This window comes from Melospiza melodia, chromosome 5 (assembly GCF_035770615.1).
Source record: "Melospiza melodia melodia isolate bMelMel2 chromosome 5, bMelMel2.pri, whole genome shotgun sequence".
Classification (NCBI taxonomy): domain Eukaryota; kingdom Metazoa; phylum Chordata; class Aves; order Passeriformes; family Passerellidae; genus Melospiza; species Melospiza melodia.
Window position 1 is genome coordinate 8574633 of NC_086198.1, and position 12125 is coordinate 8586757.

Below are 12125 nucleotides of genomic sequence, written 5' to 3' on the forward strand. Positions count from 1 at the left end.
ACAAATAGTTAAAGTGAAGTATCAGTTTTATGCTTTATGGTATGCAGAGTTAGCAGGGGTATTAAGCTCTTTCTGAGATCTAATTCTTTTAAATTTTTTCTCTGCCTTTCAAGACTGAAAATGTCTCTCTTAAAGGAGCTATATTCATAGAACCTAATGAAAAAGCTGCTTCTGTCAGAAGCACTTTGATAATGAACTACTGAAAGGAGGGAGAAAGTGCAACAAATATTCTAACCTTTCCTTAATTTTATTGCCTGAATTTTAAAATCATCTCCATGATCTGCAACTTTGAAACCAAACCAACCATTCAGGCAGGTGATGCTGGGTTTCAGACCACCACTACTTAATAAGCAAATGCTCCTTTTAATAATTTGTTTACATTTTAGCTTTCTATACAATCAAAACAGAAGCCCTTCCAACCTTCACTTAAATTAAAGTGGGATTAAGTGAACCATGACTACTGACCACACTATAAAGCATTTCCTTAAGTTCAAGCATACATTATTTTCTATCTCAGGATAAGGAAAAGAGTAGTCTCACAGCAAAGCACAGTTCATTACCATGAAAGCTACAATATAATTGTATTTAGCTAAGCTTTCAAATTAGCTTGTTAGAGGCAACTGTTCTGTGCTATGTATGCAGAAACACAAAATATAACCTTTTCAATTGTAAAACAATATGCCTCAAGACGACGCAGTCTTCAGGTGAAAAGTGTTACTAATTTACATGCATCTTAAACCAAAACCTGTTTTGACATGCATGTTGGTGTTTCTTAGCATTTCTATCCAGGTGCCAGCTGGTGAGTAATGAGATTCACACTAAGTAGCACCGCCCACATAAAAACCATATGAGAGACAAGACAGGACACTCACAATTCATATGAATCCCTGTGGAAATTTCCAGGTAGGTGGGACCACTCAGCCAGATAAGGGGAGTTGAGCTGAATCTGAAAAGAGAGGTGAGTCCATCTGTGTTTGAAATGGATTCCAAAACACAGTCACAGCATTTTTAAATTCCTGTTACTTGAATGTATTCACTCAATCCTTCTTAAAGCAGAATTTAGTTGCTGGAACCCAGAATGTCATTATGATGTTCAATACTGATGGGGTGAAATTTATTTGAGTACAGACCTGGAGAAAGTTCGCTAATACCTTACAATAAGCATCCTATTGAGAAAATAAGTGAAATATCTACAATGCTCTGCTCTTCATGGGGAAAAATTCTGGCTTCTGCTGAAGCCAATGGCAAAACTTTCTTCTTTCAATGAAGAAATACCTCACCAGTGAGATAAAATACACAGCGAATTTGCAAACCCTTAAGCAAGGATTAAGCAAATGTAAAGTCCTTTATAATCTTTGTACAATGAATGGATTTTGTATTTTTCCTCCATTTTCTGAAACACCCACAATTCACTCACTGATAATGACATGTAGGAATATAGATTTTAAAAAAAGTTTTTAAACATTACTATAATAATGTGTTTTTAAAAATGTAACATTTTGTCCCTGATTGTACCATTTACATACTCACAAAGTCTAATTATAAATGTGCAATGGAACATAAAATGCCATGTGAAATAAGCAAGAGAAATTGATTTCATGTATTTTTAGCATATCTCACTCACCACTGTTCTACAGAATATAAAAGGAAAAGCATTTTCAACCTTATTTGTCCAATTATAACACATTGCAAAATCATAATTACAGTTCAGAAACTTCCAATTTTGTCTACATGAAATTGAATGTCTCTTACAACAATATAGACTTGTATCCATGTAGGAGGTCTTGGTTTATTCATCTATTGTTATGAATAATAGGGTTTTAATTGACTACTCAGGACTACAGTCATGCTATGCTGGCATTGAAAATCATGGATGTCTAGTCCAGAGGCAGAAGTTACCCAGATGAATATTCATGAACTTAACTAAAATTCCAGTTAAAATTCAATTCCATCACTTTATTAATACTATCTGCTTATATTTAAAGTACTTCTGAGAACAACATCAAACATTATTATCTGAGAAAAATGATTAAGTAGCTTTTTATGTCCAAAATGTTCATGCATGATTGTAACATCCATATGTATAAGTTTAATACATTTCCTTCTGTCACTTTCATACATTATTTAACTGAACAAAATTCAATAAAACACAGACTCAATAGTTCACTTGTCAACATCAACTACAGTTTGCACAGGCTTTTCCAGCTAATCCATCTGAATGCACTCCTTCTTTGCATTTCTTGAGTCAACTTACTGCATCTCAGTTTACCCGAATAGGCCAAAGTGTTTAAACATGAAAAACATGAATTTCACTTATGTTTGCAGATTTTTTGTCTACTGCTCATAAGACCTAATAGCCTGAATGAATTCTATACAATCTCATCCAGTTGCTGTAGCGCTGTCTTTCCTTTTGGCCTCTCCAAGCCCCTGGAGAAAACATTTTCTACTCATGCTGCCTTAAACAAGCAAGGAAAACAAAGGATTGGGGAGTACAAAACTAAGTTACTGAGTAAACTGAAAGCAAAGAATTCCCCCAAAAGTGTTTTGTCTGTTCTTTTAGAAGGGTCAGGGTGTCCTCAAGCTGCATCATCTTTCTTGGTGCAGTCCTACTATCAGAAAACCTGAACAAATCTCAAAAGTCATAGTCAGGCTACTATGTCTGACACATGCAAAACATATCAAGGACTGCATGTGCTTGAGGACTGAGCCTTTATTTCCAAAACTCTGTTTTGTGAAACTGAATAAATTAGATGTTTGATTAAAGATGACATCAAGGAAAAGTACCAAGAAGCAAATGCTGAGTACCAAAAGGATTTTTTCCATGTGGTCAAATTAGAAGATGAGAGTACTTACATAATACCATTTTTGGAGTTCAGAGAGGATAAAAATAATCTAACTGTGTTGTCCCACAAAGTACTTTGCAATGATCAGCCTCACCAATGGAGATATGGTAGATATGAAGATATCTTGCAAAATTACATGGAGATGTGCACAAATGAGAAGGGAAAATCCCTACTTACCCTTATTTCCTAGGCCTTTTACACATTTTGAAAAAAAAACCAAAAACAACAGACTGTAATGGCAAAGTATAAAAATAGAAATCAACATATATTTGAAATGAAATGCAAAAACCCACAATATGTAGGCCTTGGCCTTTTTTTGCCCCCTTTTTTCCACTCCCTTTGCAGCTTTACCTGTTAGCCAGTTTTCTCCTATGTCCTTTTGTGCAGAACAGATATGCCTGCTCTGATTGCTTGGAGGTTTAATGTTTCCAGCTTGGCAAGGAGAAATATGATTGTGACTCCTGAAGCAGGTATTTAAATGCCTGATCAAAACATTCAACAATAGATGTAATTAAATAGGCTCTAATTCTACTTATGTGATTCAACATAAAGGAAGGAGCTCTATTACTTAGTGTTTTTGTCATTGCTTGGAGAAATAACCTTAATTTATTGTAATTTCCAGCTGGAAGATTACCAAATTGATTTTGAACTTAAGTAGCCCTGTGGGTGCAGAGGCATGTACTGCCATATTACATGAAGCACACTGATCACTTCCAATTCTAAAAACTTATTTTTATTAATAAATAAGTTTACAGTTTTAAATAAATAAGTCCTACAGTTTACTTTCTGTTAGAATTATCCTACTTTTTTTAGGTCCACCAAATCTCAATCTTCCACCAAATAGCTAATCAAAGTATATTTACAAATGAAAATGCAAGTTATATGGTGTATACATAAAGGTATAATTTTGTGTACCATATGAATTTAGCCAAAATAAAGTAGAGGTTTGTGTGACTAGGTTGAATTTTGCACAGAATTACCAGGTTTATGTAACTAATCTTAAGAGAAATCTTGTAAAGTTTTTAATGACAGTATGTTAAAAAAATTAATTAAGTTTTATAACTCATCTTACCATAAAGAAGATCGTGCAGTCCAGCTCAAACTCCAAGCCACCAGCCATGGGTATCTCAGTTCAAATGTTCATTAGAATTTCCCAGCTTTAGTAGAATCTTCTGGTTACAGACAGCTATTTTATATGAAAAAGGTGTTATACACAAGGAAAAAGATAGTGTTTAAAATTACAGTGAACAAGCCACAGTGGATCAAAATAAGAGCCCTACCCCAGACTCAAACCATGGAATAATTTCACAAAATTTGAAAGAGTAAAAACAAATTACAAATGGAAAATCTCAGCAAGGTACGTACGCACATTAAAAAATAACAAGCATGCTCAGATTAAGGACATTTTGAGGCTCCAATCAATAATCACAAATCTCACAAAGCAATGCCTTATGATGCCAAATTTGAGAACTTTAACAAGTCCCTTAATGTCATATATAATGCCTTTCCAATAAACTTAATCAAAATGCAAAATATATTGCTATTTTCTTTACGTTACTCCTCTTCCCATTTCTCTGTAAAGTTTTATGAGTGATCATCATTCTTCAGTTGGAAGAAGACCAGGTTATATACATTTGAGATCTGATGAAAAACTATCAATTTTTCATCTGCATATCATGTAAAAATAATTTGCTCTCAGAAAATATCACTACATTTCACCATGTTACACTGAACTCAATTTTTCAGACTAGTTATGCTTGGTCTACAGAGATGGTACAGGAAAATACTTCTGAACACCATACAAAACAAAATATTGGTCAGGACCCCCATGAAGAGTTTTTACTGGAGAGAGACCCAAAACAGTTACCAATTTTGGAATGGAGAAAGAGTAAATGTGGATGCACAGGTGCATGTGTCTTAGTGTTTGTACTTAAAATGCTTCCTCCCAGAGAATTTTAATTGGATGTTTTTCTTGTTCTTTATTAAAATAAGGACTTGCTTATATCTCATATATTTTTCATAATGAATATGGTTAGGAAATTAGAAATCCAGAGGCAATGCCTGGAAGGGGATCTTTAACATTCAGACAGGATTCTTGCTCAAATTTGAGCATTTGTCATGCTTATTGTGGCGATATCATAATCTGCGCACAAAATAACTAAATCTCATTCAGGGATGAGTGCCGTACACTCCTACAGAACTAAATGTGGTTCAAAGCTAGATTAAACTTCTGCTGTGGTCCAAATACCTATTACGTTTCCTGTCACTTCTCTGTGTTTTTGTATAAAATACCTACAAGAAATTCATATCTGTCACAAATAATTGCATTCTGATCCATCACTGGAGCCAACTGAAACCAATTCCACCTCAGATTAATGCAGAATGGCTTCCTTCTTTGTGTATACATAAGGAAAGATTAAATGTTCCTTTATGATTGTTTCGTTTTTTCACTGATAATATATTTATTACTACGTTTTCCAAAGTAGCTGCACTGTAAGTTGTTTTCTTTTCTCAAAAATTCCAATGCCCGAATGAAATTCTTTACTTCTTCAAGTGTTTTAGAAACATTGTGCTATTTAAAATTTTTACTTCAACTGAATGGTCAAAGAATTGCATTAGTAGCTATTAATTTGGGATCCAAAATGTGTTGAACACTTACATTGAAATTATGAAAACTCTGTAATTTCCAGTACTTCCTCTCTGCCTGTTACATTTATCCCATTCCTCAATATTGAAACCATGACTCTTTCCACCACTTCCAGGATATTGAACATAGATGAAGCATTATCAATAATGGGGCTCCCAGTGCATTTCTGAGCAAGTTGGAATTGTGACTGCCTGGGTGTCATCAGCTTGGATGCTTGAAAACATTCTGAAAAGATACATGACAGCAAAGTCTACAAAATAACCAGACACAGTGAGGAGGAATCACAGAGGGAAGTTAAACACTGTGCTATCCATTATGAGTTCACCGAGCACAAAGCCAGGACATTTAGGACTAAAGGCCTACATAAAGCAATGAAAACATCTTTCATGACCCAGGCAGACATGGAACTTGTCAGACTCTGGAGTTCCTCTTGACAAAAACTGCATGAACTTGGGTTTCACTGCAGGTGAACCCGTCACTCGCTGCCGTTTCTGGAGAAAATGGCTGTCTGACCACCAGAAGCATTTTCTGAGCTTTATCTCACAGCCACTGCTTTCCTGAATCATAGCAATAGAAGAAAAGCAGAGCATCCTGTTCAAGAACAACAACAACAACATCCTGTTCAACCAAACTGCCTCCCCTGACTTCCCACATATGAATATATGTCACTTCAATCCTTGGCCAAGTGACATGACAAATAATAATGACTTAAACTTTATGGAACAGATCACTTTTCAGAAGACCAGGTGTTTACCACAGAACATTTTTAGGTGTACTCACCTGCCAAAATCCACTCTCCTGAGGAAGGTAGTATGAGACAACTGTCTGTGTCTATGTGCTGATTCTCATTGGAGATATTATAAGTGAGAGTTTATATACACTGGAGTCAGCATGGCAATGTGAAATTGATAGCATACTCTTTTCAGTAAAGCTACAGGCACAAGACTGAACCATATTTATTTCAGTAGTTGGCAGTTCAAATGTTTCTCTCCTAATTTCATAGTCTAAAACACCTGGTACAATGCTTTGCTGTGTAATTTCTGAATTAAAATCAGCAATTAAAAGATCACTTTTACCAATACAAGACTCCCAAGTCTAATCACACTCCTGCTGCATTGCTGAGTTCATACTATGTGAAGTTTGCTAGAATGCTTTCTGAACTGGGGACAGGAGAAGGTATGTGATGTGCATGAGGATCTCAGAAAGTTTGCACATCAGGCACATCAAATCCTTAGGCATCTACCTTAGCACACAGTGCTCAGTGTGTAGGCAGCATCATCCTTTATTGTTCAAATTTTAATGCAAGACATCATGAGATAATCTAGTTTTACCTGAAAGCAAATGAAGAAAAATAGATATTTCTATTAGACTCAGCTATACCTGTATACTTCAAATGAAATATTATTTAAGACAACTAGATGGCAAGCAAAAAGAAAGGCAGTATTTCTGAAGGTTTTGTTTATACAGAGGGGAAAAAAAGACTGAAACAGAAACTTTTGCATGTGTTGTGTAGAGAGTTGAAAAGAAAGAGTAAGAAGCCTGAAGCAGTTTGGAAGATTTTTCTCAGACACTCTGGGGAAAATTTCAAAAAATCCTACAGAAAAGGAAGGCTTACATTTTTACCAAAAAACCCCACCCAAAATATAAAGGCCAACCTCCCCAGCACATGAAGTTTAACAGGACAGTAGAAACATGGCAGAACTTCTGAAATACTGAAGAAAGTTTTTACTTCAAGGTCAAGTGAAAGTAAGGGGCTTATTGAAAGCCTGAGAGTAAAAGGATATCACTGAGCTCAGAAAATAAATAAATAAATTCCTGAGAAGAAGTGAACCCAGGGAAGAAATGCACAAGAATAAAGATCTGAACTGTAGTATATCAACCAGGAAATTATATCAGCCAAAATTTTAAATTTAACTACTGCCACAAGACACATTATACCCAGAAGCAGCCTGTGACCTCTTCATCAGCTGTGTTTTTTTAAAGCCAGTGGGTGCAAAGGCATCCTCCAACCTGTTACTGTTAGCCAGCTAGGTAGAGAGGCCATTTGTATTCATATGTTGAATTCTGCCTGAAAGGATAGTGACAATCCAGCTTAAAATATTCCTTGCCCATACTGAAAGAATGTGATGAATGTTTGCAAATGCTTCAAGCACTGTTTTATTGTAAGATTAAATGCCTCTTATTTGGATGCTTACTCTTTTTGAGAGTCATATCTGCTCACACTTAACAAAATTATTCCTGTCAAGTCCAAGAGTTCCATTTTCTGTTGGACTTCTTTGATCTCATCAGCACCTCTTAAGCAAACTGCATTTCTTTTTTGTTTTCATGCACTCCAAAGGCTCATTTTCGAAATTAGTTCCTTACACATAACTATTCATTAGGATTTCTGAATTACTTAGAGTAATCGACATTTTAGGAATAAAAGTATTCACCTATTAGAGAGGCATTTATTAGCACCCTATGCAGCAGTAGATTATAAAATTTACCATCATGTAACAACATAAAGGATCCAGAACACTCTCTGTAAGTGGTGCTGTCTTAAGGACTTTTAAAAAATGGTGTCTCTGAAACCCACAAAAACACTCCATCTAATCAGAGGGTCTTGGCTTTGGCCTGAAGTGGGAAGGGAAAGGTAATGGATAAAATATAACAAGGAAGAAAACCAAAAATTATATCACAGGATTTTCATCTGTTCCTGAAACACATGTATGAATATAAAGTACACAGATGGGTGCGACAAAGAACCAATCCTTTCTGAAACAAAAAAGCTCAGGGATGACTGCTGTTTCTGTGCTTAGAGACCATTTCTCATGTCTCTGTACAGACAGCTGGCCCCATGTACTTATTGGAATAGCCTTTCCCACCCTCCTGCTCCAATGGGAGATCAGAGATAAAGCCATGACCCTTGGACTCTCGCTCTATTTAAAGCTTTGAAATCTCTTAGAGATCCAGCTTACAGCAGTGAGTTTGGGATTGCATTGATGAATGTTTTGCACACAGTCTTAAAGGGGTGAGCATCTTTGGACTGCGGCAAATTTCAATAATTTGTTAAAGCAAACACTGGTCTAGCAAGAAAGCCAAGAGCTACATGCCTTTTGAAAACTTTGAAATATTTCATTTACCTTGCTGCATTTTCCCCATTACCCTGGCAACAAGCTCTCTTTCTGGATATGTACTACTTGACACTCAGCCTTTGGTATAATTCTACATTTCCTTTTCATTTAAAGTTGGATTCCCCATAAATTACACACCAAAGGTCTCCAAAGATGAAGACTTGAAGCAGAACAGCTGAATATTTGTCACAGTAATTTGTTGTCCTGATGACATTTGATCATGTAAAAGGTTGATTTCCATTTGGTGCAAGAGGCATTAGTGCTCAAAAACAGCCTGGAAGGGTTTCATTACCAAATCCTATCCATTACAGGAAAACCAGCATAGAGCAGAAATATTGTGAGGGCAGTACCATTCAGAAAATATAGCTTTTTATAGCTTTTATATCTAATAACTGCTGAAGCACATGATTCTAAAGTGAATTGAAAGTACATGCAGTTTCCTGTATTTTGAATCCTATCATTTGATGAAATATTTTGCAGGAATTTTTAATGTCCTTTAGGACCATTTGCAGGATTTTTTAATTATAAGTAGATCTTAAATCTGTCTCTGGACAGGGTAAACATTCTTTTTTCTATGAACAAGTTCACATCTAATTAGTTTACTGCATGTTTTCAGTTTATTTCTCACTATAATTAATCCTGTACTTTATTTTTGTCATATCACCACATTTCAGTGTTAAGCTGCTATTTATAATGAGTTTGAATTATGTCTTGATGTGGTTCCTTCCATTTATATGTGTGCCCCACATTAAAAACAATATTATGGTCATTCTGATTTTTCTTCTAATTTCTGGCACTGCTTCAAAACAGCAACTTATAAAACACTAAATGAATTACACATTTAAACACTAAATGAATTATACATTTTGAACTTAGATAAATGATACTAAGGAAATACAATTATATATGCCAAGTGTCCAGTTGCCCATATAAGAAAGCCCTTACAGTGTCCATCACTAATGGAAATATCTCTTCCAAAGAGAAATCCTGCTCTTACTTGAAGACAGTTGGAGATTTCAGTGTGTGCCAAGCTAGTAATTTCTGACAGGCAGTTCTTTGCCACTTCCACTAAAGTGATGCTGAAGGCTGTGTTTGAAATATCTTAGCACAGTTGTGTAAGCACTTGGATTCAGTAGGTAAATCCCCCACAAAGCTCAGAGAGCAAGACTTTGAATTTTGCATTGACAGATTTAGCGTGAGTTTAATCTTCTGCAAAATACTTTCACTCTGATTCAGAAGTTGGTTTGATAGTATGTTACCAAAAATTCTGTATATTTTTCTTTCTTTTTTTTTTCCTAAGACAGTCTGGCAAGTATGATAGAAAGACAATGAGCAGGAATTCTGCTAAGGTCAGTAGAAAAGAAAAGCAAAGCAAGAGGTTCAAATGTACTGAGCAGGATCTCAGAATATGTAGTGCCTCTGTTTTGTGCTAATTTGCAAAAATACCTGATGGGTGTTTTCCTGGCTCAACTCAAGTCAGTGAAAGCTTTACCCTCAAGTATGCTGCAATCAGAAATCTCGTCCTTGGCTTTATCATTCCAGACCTCACATTCAGCACAAAGCAGGCATTTAAAATGAAATTTCCTGAGAGGTGGTTGCAGTCAGGTGGGGTTGGTCTCTTTCTCCAGGCAGCAACTGACAGAACCAGAGGACAAAGTCTTAAACTGCACCAAGGGAAATACAGCTTGGATATTAGGAAAAGGTTTTTATGGAAAGAGCGATCAAGTATAGGAATTGTCTGCCCAAGGAGGTGGTGGAGTCACCATCTCTGGATGTGTTTAAAAAAAGATTGGATGTGGAAGTCAGTGCCATGGTTTAGTTGAGGTGTTGGATCTGGGATGGGCTCGATGATCTTGAAGGTGTCTTCCAACCTTGTGATTGTGTGATTCTGTGAATCACATCACCAAATGTCAAGCCAGCATCTGATAACTTTGTGAACACTAGACAGCTGTCATTCATGCTTTTGGTCTGCCTTCTGCAGCTTCAGCTTCAACCACATTGACTTCCAAGTGTGTGAAGATCTGTCAAGTCGCCTTTGTTTACTCTGTATGTGACAAACCCCGTGGTTCTTATAACTTCAACTAAATTCTGAAATCAATAACATTTTCAGTTCCTTCATTTTCTCACAAGTATTATTATTAATATAAGACACAAATTTAATGGGAGCTGCCATCTAAGAACCATAATTTACATTTACCTGAATTTATTTTCTTGCTCACACCAAAACAAGACAACCACCAGTTATTCTTAATGCTACATTTACAAAACCTCTCCTGCACACTCCCTGTGAAGCCTGTGGTTAAGTCAGGCTGTTGTACACAAGTGATCGGATCCTTTTGTCAAAATGAAGCACTATTTCAATGCTGAAAGAAGATAATTTTACTTTATAAAAGGTAAAATCTCTGAGCTTTGTAGAAGCTTAGATCTACTCTTCCTAGATATTTTCCTTATTGGCTTAGAAGGAGAGTTATTGTTATTCTGAACCATAAATCACAGTCTTGTTTGAAGTAGACCTACTATTTTGGGGGAGTACAATAACATTCTGACATGCTAATTTATGGTTTTACATGTTGGCTCCATTGTCCACTGTTTAAGATAAGGCAACTCACACTAAGGTTTTTTTTTTCTGTTCTCAGCAGAGAAATAAATCTGTAAATAAATCCAGAATGAATGCTAAAAAGAAACTGCTTGTACTATTAAGGTTTGAAATGTAGAAGCAAACACATGGAATTTACATTTTAGCAAACTTCCCCTAGAATAATGTTTATCAGGATTTATTTAAATCCTTTATATACTTTTTGGAAGGTATTCTGAAAAGCAAGAAATCTGATACTGAATGCCTGACATTAATATAATCAAAACTTATTTAATTAGGTAATTGTGTAATACATGAAAAAACCTGAAATGCACCAAAAAACAAGATAATAAAATAAAAAATACCTTCCCCTCCAAGATGCAAACTTAATTTTATTATAATTTAGAGTTTTAATTCCTGTCCTGATGTGACATAAAACTTGGACAGAGGAGTGAATAGACACATTCAAAAGCACAGGTAATTTCTTTGCCTTGCTTGGGTGATCTATTCTGGCTGATATAACCCAGTGGACAGCAGCAGCATCCCAGTGAGCTCTGCCTAGTACAGATCACTCTCCCACTTGTGTGGTGTGATTTAAATGCCTCAGCCCTTCTACTCCTGCCTCCCCTCACTCCCAGTTTCATCTTTTGTACTTGGTACACAGTCTTGGAAATTTTGTACTCTGCACTGATCTTCCCCAATGCAATGAAAACAAGCAGTATTTTTCTCCGCTTAGGCCAAACTGTACTCTGATAGCTGAAGAAAATAAGGATAGACAATCTTTAACAAGCATGGAAGAAACTGTGCCTTTTATTCCATGGCAAATAAGCTGCTTACAGAAAATAGGACAGAAGTACTGGTCAAAGATAATATGTTTAAGGTTTATCTGAACATGGTAACTCTGGCCAGCTCACTATCAGGAATTCAGAATATATATCAATACTTCT

At 35.8% G+C, this 12125-nt stretch overlaps 1 long non-coding RNA gene across 1 annotated transcript; it reads right to left on the minus strand.

The window, feature by feature from the left end:
• Positions 1 to 868: 868 nt before the first annotated feature.
• Positions 869 to 4017, minus strand: LOC134418970 (uncharacterized). The gene is made up of 3 exons (XR_010027908.1): positions 3916 to 4017; positions 3195 to 3325; positions 869 to 946 (listed from the first exon to the last, which is right to left on the minus strand). It is a non-coding gene; the product is annotated as an uncharacterized LOC134418970 (long non-coding RNA).
• Between the last annotated feature and the right edge of the window lie 8108 nt (positions 4018 to 12125).